The sequence below is a fragment of the Porites lutea genome, chromosome 7 (genome assembly GCF_958299795.1).
Source record: "Porites lutea chromosome 7, jaPorLute2.1, whole genome shotgun sequence".
Taxonomy (NCBI): domain Eukaryota; kingdom Metazoa; phylum Cnidaria; class Anthozoa; order Scleractinia; family Poritidae; genus Porites; species Porites lutea.
In genome coordinates, this window is record NC_133207.1 from 19450173 (window position 1) to 19463784 (window position 13612).

Genomic DNA, 13612 nt, shown 5'->3' on the forward strand with positions numbered 1-13612 from the left:
CTTATCAATTTGACTTCAACATTACATCGAACGGAAACTCACACTACACAGGCTAACTGGTCGCGATCGAGAGATGTTTGGCCAGCTTAATATAATTTCCATCTTATTATTGTATCTACACTTATTTTTAATTTCATTTTTTCCTTTGCAGTTGAAATTTGTATTAGAAAAAAACAGAGACAATTACTACACGTTCCCTTTTAAACTCCCCATGCAAGTACACTTGGACTGCAGGAGTGTCTCCTGACAGAGTGAACAGAAGTTTTGTCAAAGCAAATCGTGACGAGTCTGGCTATAGTCTTTAGCCATGTCAGTTGGTATTTCCGAACTCATGTATAAAATGTTGAAAAGTCTTGTTCACTTCAAACTCAAATCAAGCTCGTAGAGAAAACTCTCACTTTACGAACATCTCTTTTAATTATTACGGATACCCCGATGACAATGACAGCAGATGAATTGACGGCAAAAATGTTACAGAGTTTCGGAAAAAAAAAACACCAAATATATTTTCTTCTGGACACTGTTATCCCATTCAGGACTTATTTATAACTGAAGTTTGTTGACTGCCGTTACGTATGTGTCTGACTCATTGTTCCCAGTGGTTTTCCAATTTCTTTTTCTCTTTTATGTAAGTGAACGCAACAATTAAACTACTTGAAAATTGAACCGCCTTGAAGCATGCCGCTGGTTGTTGAATTGATCACCGTTATTTACAGACACTAATTAAAAGAAATTCCGCGTTCTTGAACGTAAATATAAAAACGCTTCAGGCTAATATCTCCGGCAAAAACCGCCGACCATGGTCCCCATTCCTAAAGGATAAAAAAATTAACCCTTTTTTCATTTCTTTAGAAAACAAAAGTTTCTCAGCCTCTGTAAAATGTTAAATTTCCATTGAAACAGTAAGTAGCCCTTCGAGCAGTGAAAAGTTGACTACAAGGGATTTGATTTTACCACATAAGCTTTCACGCAGAAGACAATCTAAGATAACATAAAGAAAAACACGTTTTAAAGAAGTAAATTATCTTTATTTCTTATGATAATTAAAAGATACATGCCTTTACAGTGTTGTTTAAAGCGCTACCAAAGGGCGTTTTCCATTTGTCAGACTGACCGGCCAGACCATTCACGTCGCAACGATAATTTCCCTTTTGATCAAACATGACTCTCCAGCCAGATCAGCCAAATCCCAAATAGTGTGCTTGAAGGAGACGGTTTTTCAGTAAAAACTCTCTGACTAAGCCTATTACATTTTCAAACTGACTGGTCGGGCAATGGTCCGGCAGGCTGGCTCTGACAAATGGAAAGCGCCCTAAGTTTCGTGGAATTTCGAATTCGGCCACTTCCTCCGCTCGTTTAGTCACTCCGGCGGGAGAGAAGACCGCCTCTTTCCCCGAGTGACTTGGAGAGCGAATGAGGCAGCTGAAATCAAGCTAAACCTTAGTTTGGCGGGAGATTCTAGAAAACGCCCAGAGCAGTTTACTTAGTGTATATAAAAATGAACGTTGATTTGATCGCATATTTTATCCAAAAAAGCGGCTGGAAGGGGTCCTGGTGGGAGTAGGCGAGGGCCTCAATCGAGTTGGTCGAGGCTGCGGTCTTATCTTTGGACTGCAGTTCCAGAAATAGTAAAGCCAATTGTTGATCACCACGTATCCCGATTGGTACACAACTCGCCATGAAAGGAACCTTTGACTCAGGCCTGGCACTGAAAAGAAATAAATTCAGACGGAAATATTATTTTAATATCATAGTTCTACAGAGGATTCGAGAACTATTCTACCTTTTAAACTTTTAATTCTTAGATTAAAACACATTACAAGGTCCTACGTGTTTGGTTTGGTTATCGGCTTAATCAGTCGGTTTTAGGTTTAATCAGGCAATCAATCTTTAAATCAATCAATCAATCGATTTTTAGTAAATTAATAGAATTACCGAAGAAAGATATCATTCTGCTCCAAAACAGACGAACGGAAAATAAAAAAAATTAAGCGCATTCCTACGTGTATGGTTTGGTTATCGGCTTAATCAGTCGGTTTTAGGTTTAATCAGGCAATCAATCTTTAAATCAATCAATCAATCAATCAATCAATCAATAAATCAAGTTTTAGTAAATTGATAGAATTACCGAAGAAAGGTATCATTCTGCTCCAAAACAAGACGGACGGAAAATAAACAAAATTAACCCCATTCACAGGAATGTGCACTATTTCAAATTCGAGGGAGGATACATTGAACATTTAAGACAAAAACTTATCGTCATTAGCTTCTTGCAAAAGAGGACCAATGAAAGCTAATGAAGGCTATCTTATGACTAATATACGCTTACCAAAGCATCTACGACGGAAGCAATATCTAACTTGAAAGAATCTCAAGTTGAGGTTTGTAGGAACGTTAATAGTGAGATAGAGTGGGCGCGGCCGAATAAACAGCCGTTTTCTGATATCTTCCTCGGCGTCTTCCTTTGTTGGTATCTTTGGGTCTTCCTCTGCGACTTTTTCCGGGTCTTCCTTCAGATAAGCGGTGCTGTCGAGATTCGCGTCCCTAGCGAATGTTTCTTCACCTCTCAAGGTTTCCGTATCCTTCTCGCTTTCAGCCTTGGTGTACTTAACCAAACAGAAGGCCAAGACCAACACAACGATCTCGTACAAGCGCATCTCTGGCTGTCGAACAAAGATGGACGTGAAAAAGACTCTGAGCTTGTAAATTAAAATCAAAACTGCGAAGTATTCGTAGCGGAGCTACGTAAAAAATCTCTCTTGTAAAGTCAACAGCGCTTAGGCTCGTATAAATATGATCGAAAAACAGTCTAGTAGTAAGGAAATTTCCTCTTCACGTTCATGTCTGGCCATGGATACTGAGTTAAATCAGTGGAGTGGACGCCAAATATGCAAGCCTTTTTTTTTCTTTTTAATTCCAATAAAGGAATCGCAAAAAGTGGTCCTTTTTGCTCTTGAACTCGCGGACCCTCTTAAAATACGAAGTTAAGTTGTTTAGCTTCTCCAATTCAATATAGTTTTCAACCAGTAGAATGTAAAACTAAATTTACAGGCAAAGATACATAAAACATAATCATCAGTCTAAACCAGTGAATTAAGCTATTCATAACCCGAGCTGACAGGAGAGATCTAGGCTAAAGGGAAAGAAAGAATTATAACGCGTTAAAAAGGAATCCTCACCTTAGCTGATCTGACTGCGATAATGCTCAGGTTTCAAAATGTTTTCTTTTCCTCGGCACGGTAGCAAAAGATGAACAAGCGCGTTTGCCCTCTGTTCTGAACAAAACAGCTTTTTTATACCATCGGTCACCACAGAAACGGGAACCTAGTACTTGAACTAACAATGGTTATTTCAAGAACTCACTGTTGTTACGTAGTGAGAGTGTCCTCAATAAAATAAGAAGCTCGTTCCTCTGGAAAAACACATTCTTTTGTACGTACCAACTCTTGTCAGTTTAAGTATCAAAATACTTCTGAGGGGTCGGACTGTACAAGGTATTACGTAATTGAAGCAGGTTTACAGCCCGGGGGTACTCCCTTATATAAGCCATACAGGTATGTGCCGCCCCATCGGGTAGGGTTTTGCACCGTTTTGGTCTGAAAACGGGTAATCATACACTTTGCCCATTTTGGTCTGGAATCGGGTATGGTTTTTGAGGGAACTATAGAGTGTATGAACGAATTTATCGTTTCAATTCCGAATTAGTAAGAAAGAAAGAGAAATATGCGAATTCGAAATGGATTCAATAATGTTTTTGTTCGCGTTGTATTCTAGGTAATGATAACATAAATGCCAGGTCTGAAAACGGGAATGAATTTTAGAGGTGTAATCTGAAAACGGGTGTGGACAATTACATTTTTTTTGGTCTGAAATCGGGTCTGGATTTTAAGAGCTGGGCGGCACACCCCCACCAAGAATTCCCAGTAGTACCCCCCGGGGCTTACAGTCCAGTACACAACTAAACATGACGTTTCAATTTATCATTTGTCTTACAAACGTTTGTATGCGTACCAGCAATATAAATGCTAAATCACGACAAAATGACCTCATACATAATAATGATTAGTTTTCCTCACGGAAAATTGCAAGTCTGGTAAATTTACGGGTCGTTCATGCGGGACTGTTAAAAACCTTGAAACAATTAAACAAAATATAGTTAATTACCGAGTGATCACGCTTGATAAAACATCTAGAGTTTTTAAAGATCGTGATAAATATATAGAGCTTGCTGAAAAAAATCAGAATTTTTAAAGCATGTTAAAGAAGCTCATCCACACACCAACGATTTTTAAAGTGATGAGTCGGCACTTGTTGAATGGCAAAGTGCAGTGCGGAACTAAAAACAATACATGTTCTTAATATTTTAAAATCGTCTACCCCAAATATCATCTACGTACGTAGGCTTGTCGGTCAGTTGATGTAATTTATTTCTGAAATTTTCCCGGCACTTATCAGAAGTTTGCAAAACCAGATTTCTAAGAATTAACAAGGCGAGGGCGGTAGGTAAAACTGTGATTAGCCTAAAGCCGCAGGGAATGAACAAGGGAATGCAAAAATTATCTCGATCGATTATTAAGAATCTGCATAGTCATTAAGTCCTTTGTTTCATTCTATGATGTCAAAAAAGTCAGTTAGTTTTGGAATGAATCACATGATCAGATCACTATCCGCAGTCTCTCCTCTTACCCTTATCAATTTGACTCAACCTTCGCGAATATCTCGCACGGAAACGCGTGTTACGCAGGTAAATTGGTGGAGATCGAGAGTGGTTTGGCCAGCTTTTAATTTCCATCTTAGCATTGTATGTACAGTTAGTTTTATCTTCGACTTTGTAGTTGAAGTTTGTATTAGAAAAACAGGGACAATAACTACATTCCGTTTTAACCCCCATGCAAGTACACTTGGGCAGCAGTCTCTTAGTGAACAGAAGGCAGATCGTGACAATGTTAAGTCTTTAATTTAGCCATGTCAGTTGGTATTTCCGAACTCATGTATAACATGTTTAAAAGTCTTGTTCGCTTTATACTCAAATCAAGCTCCTAGAGAAAACTCTCACTTTGCGAACACCTCTTTATTACGCATAACACGATGACAATGGCAACAGATGAATTTAGGCCAAAAATATTACAGAAATTTCAGAATAAAAAAACACCAATTGAAATATATTTTTGTCTGGCCGCTGTACATGTTACGGTCACGCTTAACTGGGAAACCCGTGCAGTGCTTATTTACAATTGAGTGAAGTTTGTTGACTGTACATGTACAATTGTTCGCAGTGGTTTTCCAATTACTTTTATTTCTTTTACGTACGTGAATGCAACAATTAAACTACTTGAAAATTGGATCGCCTTGAGCATGTCGCGGGTTGTTGAATCGACCACCGTTTACGAGGCACTAAAGAATTTCCGCGTACTAACTGACATAAATATAAAAACGCTTCGGGCTAATATCTCGCCAACCATGGTCCCTATTCCTAAAGGATAAAAAAATAAGACCCTTTTTTCATTTCTTTGGAAAACAAACGTTTCTCAGCCTAATATGTAAAATGTAAAATTCCCATCATGTAACAGTAAGTAGCCCTTCGATCAGTGAAAAGTTGACTACAAGGGATTTGATCTTACCACAAAAGCTTTCACGCAGAAGACAAACAAAGATAACATAAAGAAAACACGTTTTAAACAAATAAATGTGTATTTTTATTTTATTATGCCTTTACAACGTTGTTTAAAGCGCTACCTAAGGGCGCTTTCCATTGTCAGACTGACCGGCCACACCAGTCTCGTTGCAACGATAATTTCCCTTTTGATCAAAACTCTCCAGCTAGATCAGTCAAATCCTAAATAGTGTGCCGGAAAGGGATGGTTTTTCAGCAGAAACCCTCGCAAAAAGCCTATTACATTTTCAAACTGACTGGTCGGGCAAATGTCAGGCGGGCTAGCTCTGTCAAATGGAAAGCACCCTAAGTTTCGTTAAATTTCGAATTCGGCAGCTTCCTCTGCTCGTGTAGTCACTTCGGCGGGAGAGAAGTCCTCCTCTGTCCCCGAGTGACTTGCAGAGCGAATAAGGCAGCTGAAATCAATATAAACTTTAGTTTAGCGGGATATTCTAGAGAACGCCCAGAGCAGTTTACTTAGTGTATATAAAAATGAACGGTGATTTGATCGCACATTTTATCCAAAAAAGCGGCTGGAAGGGGTCCTGCTCATTTTCCTTTTATTTTCTTTGGAGTGCAGTTCCAGAAATAGTAAAGATAATTGTTGATCACCACGTATCCTGATTGGTACAGAACTCGAAATGAAAGGAACCCTTTACGTAGGCCTGGCACTGAAAAGAAAGAAATTCAGAGGGAAATAATTAGTTTAAATCATAGTTCTACAGAGGATTTGAGAACTATTCTACCTTTTAAACCTTTAATTCTTAGATTAAAACATAAGGTCCTACGACGTCTCCTACGTGTATGGTTTGGTTATCGACTTAATCAGTCGGTTTTCCGTTTCAGTAATCAGGCAATCAATTTTTTAGTCAATCAATCAATCAATCAATTTTTAGTAAATTAAAAGAATTACCAACGAAAGATATCATTCTTCTCCAAAACAGACGGACGGAAAAGAAACAAAATTAACCGCATTCACAGGAATGTGCAGCCACTAATTAAAATTCGAGGGAGGATACATTGAACAATTAACACAAAAACTTTTGGTCATAAGATTCTTGCAAAAGAGGACCAATGAAGGATATCTTATGACTAATATATGCTTACCATAGCAGCTACGTCGGAAACAGTATTTAATGTGAAATATTTTCAAGATGTGGTTTGTAGGAACACCAATAGTGAGAGGAATGTCACGAAACCCACGAGTCACCCGGCGTTCTCCGATATCTTCCTCGGCGTCTTGCTTTGTTGGTATCTTTGGGTCTTCTTCGGTGGCTTTTTCCGGGTCTTCCTTCAGAAAAGCGGTGCTGTCGAGATTCGCGTCCCTCGCTAATGTTTCTTCACCTCTCAAGGTTTCCGTATCCGTCTCCCTTTCAGCTTTGGTGTACTTAACCAAACCGAGGGCCAAGACCAACACAACGATCTCGTACAAGCGCATCTCTGGCTGTCGAGCAAACGAATATGTAAAAGACTCAGAGCTTGTAAATTAAAATCAAAACTGCGAAGTATTCTTAGAGTACCTACTTAAAAAAAATCCCTCTTGTAAAGTCAACAGCGCTTAGGCTCGTACCAAAACTGGGGATCCAAATAACAGTCTAACTAAATTCCCTATTCACTTTCATGTAATATTGGCTATGGATACTGGGTTAAATCAGTGGAGTGGACGACAAATATGCAAGCCTTCTTTTTTTTAAATTCCAATAAAGGAATCGCAAAAAGTGGTCCTTTTTGCTCTTGAACTCGCGGACCCTCTTAAAATACGAAGTTAAGTTGTTTAGCTTCTCCAATTCAATATAGTTTTCAACCAGTAGAATGTAAAAGAAAATTTACAGGCAAAGATATGTATAAAACATAATCATCAGTCTAAACCAGTGAATTAAGCTATTCATAACCCGAGCTGACAGGAGAGATCTAGGCTAAAGGGAAAGAAAGAATTATAACGCTTTAAAACGAATCCTCACCTTGACTGATCTGACTGTGATGACGCTAAGGTTTCAAAGTGTTTTCTTTTGCTCCCACGGTAGCAAAAGAAGAAGAATAAGCGCGTTTGCCCTCTGATCTGAACAAAACAGCTTTTTTATACCATTGGTCACCACAAAAACGTGACTAGAACTTGAACCAATGTTGGTTATTTCAAGAACTCTGGTTTCTCTGGAAAAACAAAATTCTTTTGTATGCACTAACTCTTGTCAGTGTAGGTATCAAAATCACTTCTGAGGGGCCGGACTGTACAAGGCATCACGTAATTGAAGCAGGCTAACAACCCGGGGGGAGGGTACTCCTTTATATAAGCCATATAGGTATGTGCCGCCCCATCGGGTAGGGTTTTTGCGCCGTTTTGGTCTGAAAAAGGGTATACACTTTGCCCATTTTGGTCTGGAATCGGGTGTGGTTTTAAAGGGAACTATGGAGTGTAAGAACGACTTTATCGTTTCAATTCCAGATTAGTAAGAAAGAAAGAGAAATATGCGAATTCGAAATGGATTGAATAATTTTTTTGTTTGCGCTCTAATCTACTGGTAGGTAATGATAACATAAATGCCAGGTCTGAAAACGGGAATGGATTTTAGAGGTCTAGTCTGAAAACGGATGTGGAAAATTACATTTTTTTAGTCTGAAATCGGGTCAGGATTTGAAGAACCGGACGGCACACCTCCAACAAGAATTTCCAGTAGTACCCCCCCCCCCCCCGGGAGGGGGCTTACAGTCCAGTACACATGGCTATTTACAGTTGTGGGCTTGGTGCCCTAGCCTTTGAGAGAACGTGAGGCTGAGGTTGGCCTTGTTTTGATATAAACCTCATTCCTTTTATAATGTAAATTTTGCTTAAAAAATACTAGTCAGCATAAGAAAGACATGATTTACATAACGAAGCAGGAAGGGTTGTATCAAAACAAGGTCAACTCCAGCCTCGTTTCCACCTGTAACTGTAAAATCGGCTATTCAAAATCAACTAAACATGACGTTTCAATTTATCATTTGTCTCACAAACGTTTGTACGCGTACGAGCAATGTAAAGGCTAAACCACGACAAAATGATCTCATTCAATAATGATTAGTTTTCATCAAGGAAAACTGCAAGTCTGGAAAATTTCTGGGTCGTTTATTAATTATGTCGACTGTTAAAAACCTTGAAACAATTAAACAAAATATACTTACAGAAAGATCACGCGTGCTAAACATATAGAGCTAACTGAGAAAATCAGAATTTTTAAAGCGTGTTAAAGAAGCTCAACCACACACCAATGATTTTTAGAGTGATGCGTCGGCAGTTATTGAATGGCAAAGTGCAGTGCGGAACTAAAAACAATACGTGTTGTTTATATTTTAAAACCATCTACCCCAAATATCTTCTACGCACGTAGGCTTGTCGGTCAGTTGATGTAATTTATTTCTGAAATTTTCCCGGCACTTATCAGAAGTTTGCAAAACCAGATTTCTAAGAATTAACAAGGCGAGGGCGGTAGGTAAAACTGTGATTAGCCTAAAGCCGCGGGGAATGAACAAAAGAATGCAAAAATCATCTCGATCGATTATTCTTAGCACGCTTTTGGTCTGTATACGAATCTGTATATCCATGATCGGATCACTATCCCCAGTTAGTTTTAGTCTCATTTTTACTTTGTAGTTGAAATTTGCAGGGATAGGGACAATAACTACATCCCCCCCCCCCCCCCGCCGCCCCCATGCCAGTACACTTGAGCAGGAGTCTCTCCTTACATACTGAACAAAAGGCAAATCATGACGAGGTTAAGTCTTTCGCCATGTCAGTTGCGAACACCTCTTTATTACGCATACCCTGATGACAATGACAGATAATTCACTGCAGAAATATTACAGAAAAGCCAGCATAAAAAACACCAACTATTCTCTTGTGGCCGCTGTTAAGGTCACGCTTAACTAGGAAACACTCGCAGTACTTATTTACAATTGAGTAAAGTTTGCTGACTGTACATGTCATTGTTTTCAGTGGTTTTCCCATTTCTTTTCAGTTTTCTTCTACGTACGTGAATGCAACTATTAAACTACTTGAAAATTGGACCGCCTTGAAACATACCGCGGTTTGTTGAATCGACCAACGTTTAGAGGCACTAAAGCGACTGACGTAAATACAAAAACGCTTCAGGCTAATATCTCTGGCAAAAACCGCCAACCATGGTCCCCTTTCCTAAAGGATAAAAAATAAGACCCTTTCTTCATTTCTTTGGCAAACAAAAGTTTCCGGCCAGCCGGAAACGGTTTGCCATGATCTTACCACAAAAGCTTTCAAGTAGAAGACAACTAAGATAACATAAAGAAAAACACGTATTAAAGAAATAAATTGTCTTTATTTCTCACAGCGCTACCTAAGTTTCGTTCAATACTTACTCCGCTCGTTTAGTCAATCGGGCGGGCGAGAAGACCGCCTCAGCTTCCCCGATTGACTTAGCGAGTTGAGTAGGCGGCTGAAATCCAGGCTAAACTTAAGTTTGGCTGGAGAGAATGCCCAGAGCAGTATAATTAGAGTATATATAAAAATGAACGGTGATTTGATCGCACATTTTATCCAAAAGAGCGGCTGAAAGGTGTCCTGGTGCGAGTAGGCGAGGGCCTCAATCGAGTTGGTCGAGGCCACGGTATCGGTACCGGTCTTGGACTGCAGTTCCAGAAAAAGTAAAACCAATTGTTGATCACCACGTATCCCGATTGGTACACAACTCGCCATGAAAGGAACCCTTGACGCAGGCCTGGTACTAAAAAGAAAGAAAAATTAGACAAAAATAATTTTTTAAAAATCATAGTTCTACAGAGGATATGAGAATTATTCTACCTTTTAAAGCCTTAATTCTTGGAGTAAAAACAGAAGTTCCTTGTGTTTGGTTTGGTTATCGGTTTAATCAGTCGGTTTTCGGCTTAATCAAGCAATCAATCTAATATATAGATTTAGCCAGGGCTAAAAGCGAGGCTCCATTAATAAATTTATAATTTAAATCAAACAATAAACTTGTATTCCACAATTCAGTTAACTTTAGAGCACATTCATGTGACTTTTGACGGAAAGGCTGAGTGATTTTAGAGAAAAATGATTTGCAAACAGCTCAAGATAGCCTCATATGTACACCCCAAAACAGCAATCATCTTCGATCACATTTAAGAGGCATAATGGCTCTTGATCACCGTCGATTAATTAGGCCTGGAAAAAAAATCAGGCCGAATTTTTTGCGTTCGACGAGTTTACTTTACAAAATCTTGCCAACAAATCTGGGTGCGTGTAAACCAACCTTTTATACAATTTAAACATCACATCTGAGGTCAAACAGTACTATGAGGCACTGTTTCTATCATACAGACCTCGGACAGAATGCAGTATTTCACAATTTTGCAATGCAAAGTGCACTCATTCAATATTCAGGACGATCGATCGAAGCATGCGTGGGCTTTTAGCTAAACAGTTAAAAAAATTTCCAAAATCACCTAGTATATATGGCCAGCCGGTTCTCACTTTTGCAGAGCGAGCTGTGGTCGTGTTTGAATGAACATTAACAGAGTTACGCTTCAACATAATAAAGAATTTTTATTTAATTGTCTTATCGATGTGTAATCTTTAAAAGCGTTTGATACGCGCGACATTTTGCATGATTTTGAGTACCTAGCCTCCTGCAAGCGATGTTCACTGAACGACTGAAAACAAACGGCTCAGCGATTAAAATTACAAGAGAGACCACTAACAACACTAAATGAAAGATAATTCGGCGAAACATATACAGAGACAACAACTTTCATTCACGCAGACAATTTAGTATTAAAGTTTCCCTAATCCTGAGTCTTCAAGCTTAAAGCTTAGGAGGCCCGGCGCCACTGGTAAGTGGCTATCCTGTTTTGACAGCTGTCAATTGACCATTTTGTGAATGTCCAATATACGAGACGTGGACTTGCCAAGACACGCCTGAGACACCACTCCCTCCATTTTGCTAGTCTCCCCTACCCCACCCTTACAATCTGTAGCCGCGTACGTACGTACGCTAGGTCAATCACGTGACAACCAAACGAAAAGAGGTTGACCATATTCTATGAGTATGGGGCTCCCACGCGCGCTTCGCGCGCGTGGGAGCCCCGCTATAAATTGAGTCTCAAACAAAGAAAATGTAGATTGCGGCTATAATATTTTGACTTTTGTGGTTCTTAGTTTGGCGCGCGGAAACTCGTTTAGGATTTCGTTATTTATAAATGAAGAGATCAATGGAAAAGTTCAATTCGAAAGTAGGCGATTCAGCTAGGAAAGTTTTAATGCCAGAAAATGTTTATCAGTCCTCAAAATAGCATGAGCATAATCTCTTTGAACTAATTTACAAAATATACCTACTTTCCAGCTAACCTGCAAGGAAAGAAGGACCAACTGATCGCAGGTTACTTCAAATCCAGCTAAAGCAATTTTAATGGAGTAGAAACGGATGGTGTGGCAAAATAGGCTTCCTATAAATTCTTTGGAATTCTTTAAGGCCATTTTAAAATTCTCTTCCATTACTTGAAGAGCTCTACAAGCCTACACTCCTGTTTATATCATGTCTACATAATTCATTTAATAGTATTTGGAAACATTTTGGAACCACAGAGACGACGTTCTAGCTGGTTGAAAATTTGTGTTGTCTAATGTCTTCTGTGATATAGGTGGAAATATCTTACCTGCTAGGTGGAGAAGTGACTCTTGTGTTTCCAAATTTCGCACTAAATAGTATGTCTTCAGTAGCGTCAACCGTTTTATGATCAAGTTACAGCCCACTGACTAGGGGCTTTCAATTAAGTCAGGACTGTCAATCCAAAACCAACGTAAGTGCAACATCTGACCAATAAAAGAACATCTTTTAAACCGAATGAACCAATCAGATCGGAAAATACATGTAGCTGACTTATAGCGCGGAATAATCTGTTAAGGAGCCAACCATTTGCGTGGGGGGGGGGGGGGGAGGGGTTGTGAGTCCCAAAACCTCTGGTGAAAGAATTTTTTCCGGAAATACAAGGGTGTAAGATTTTTTTCCAGCATTATACGTCATGAAAGAAATTATTTTTCAGTGTAGGAATTTTTTATGAGCAAGGTATTTCCTTGAGAGATTTTTTCCCTCCAAATCAGTCTGCAGGATATTCTTTTCTGAAATCACCCATAGCCCCCCCTCAAAAGTCAAATGGTCGGCCACAAAGCAAGTCACGAGTTGTTTTGGCTGTCGTCTTATTGGTTCACAGAATGGCGCGAGAACGCCAGTCAAGCCGGCTGTGTGTTTGGTCCATATTATGTAATGTACATTGCAAATGTCTATAAGCCTCCAATCATTTAAATATCTTAAATTCTGGTATGCTTAGACTCCCGGGGTGGTACTCGACCAATTTTAGGGTATAGGTGAGCCGGTGAGGGTTTGAAACACTGACCCTGTTTAGGATAAAAAATTCCCAACACACATACCCTGTTTAGGACAACATCCTCGATTTTTAATTACGCTATTTGGGACAAGGACAAAATGCACGCCAGAGCAAATTCACGTCATAGTCATTGCTTTTATATACTTGGAGTACAAAAAAATTCATCTAGCAAATCGAATAAATCGCGCAGGCAATACCCTGTTGACAGAATCACACGAATTTATATAACCTGTTTAGGACAGACTCACACGAAATTATGCCCTGTTTAGGGCAGAGAAGTCAAAAGCCATGCCCTGTCCAGCGCCACTTCCTCGCATGATAGGCCATATAAGAGAGTATCCCCCCAGGGCTTAAACTGTTAAAACTAAGGTGTCAAGGCGTTTTAAAAGTGACCAATATGCCCTTTGCAGCTACTCAGACCATTGACGAGGTACAAAACTGTCATCAAGTGGAGAGCAAGAGAGGTCCTTAGACAGGCGCAAACAAAACTAAAAGACTTACTTCACTGTATAAAATTTCTTTATTCGGCTTCTGCTCTCTCCTCCGCAGAGGCTCCCGCTGGGTCAT

At 39.4% G+C, this 13612-nt stretch overlaps 2 long non-coding RNA genes across 3 annotated transcripts; both read right to left on the reverse strand.

Moving 5' to 3' along the window:
• Nucleotides 1-1155: 1155 nt before the first annotated feature.
• LOC140943777 (uncharacterized) lies at nt 1156-4298 on the reverse strand. 2 transcript variants are annotated; one of them, XR_012166635.1, is made up of 3 exons: nt 4165-4298; nt 2330-2663; nt 1156-1708 (listed from the first exon to the last, which is right to left on the reverse strand). It is a non-coding gene; the product is annotated as an uncharacterized lncRNA (long non-coding RNA). The 2 variants fall into 2 exon arrangements; XR_012166634.1 differs by lacking the exon at nt 4165-4298 and adding an exon at nt 3180-3225 and having other exon boundaries at nt 1157-1708.
• Nucleotides 4299-6078: 1780 nt separating this feature from the next.
• Nucleotides 6079-7775, reverse strand: LOC140943151 (uncharacterized). The gene is made up of 3 exons (XR_012166595.1): nt 7615-7775; nt 6761-7097; nt 6079-6324 (listed from the first exon to the last, which is right to left on the reverse strand). It is a non-coding gene; the product is annotated as an uncharacterized lncRNA (long non-coding RNA).
• Nucleotides 7776-13612: the final 5837 nt, after the last annotated feature.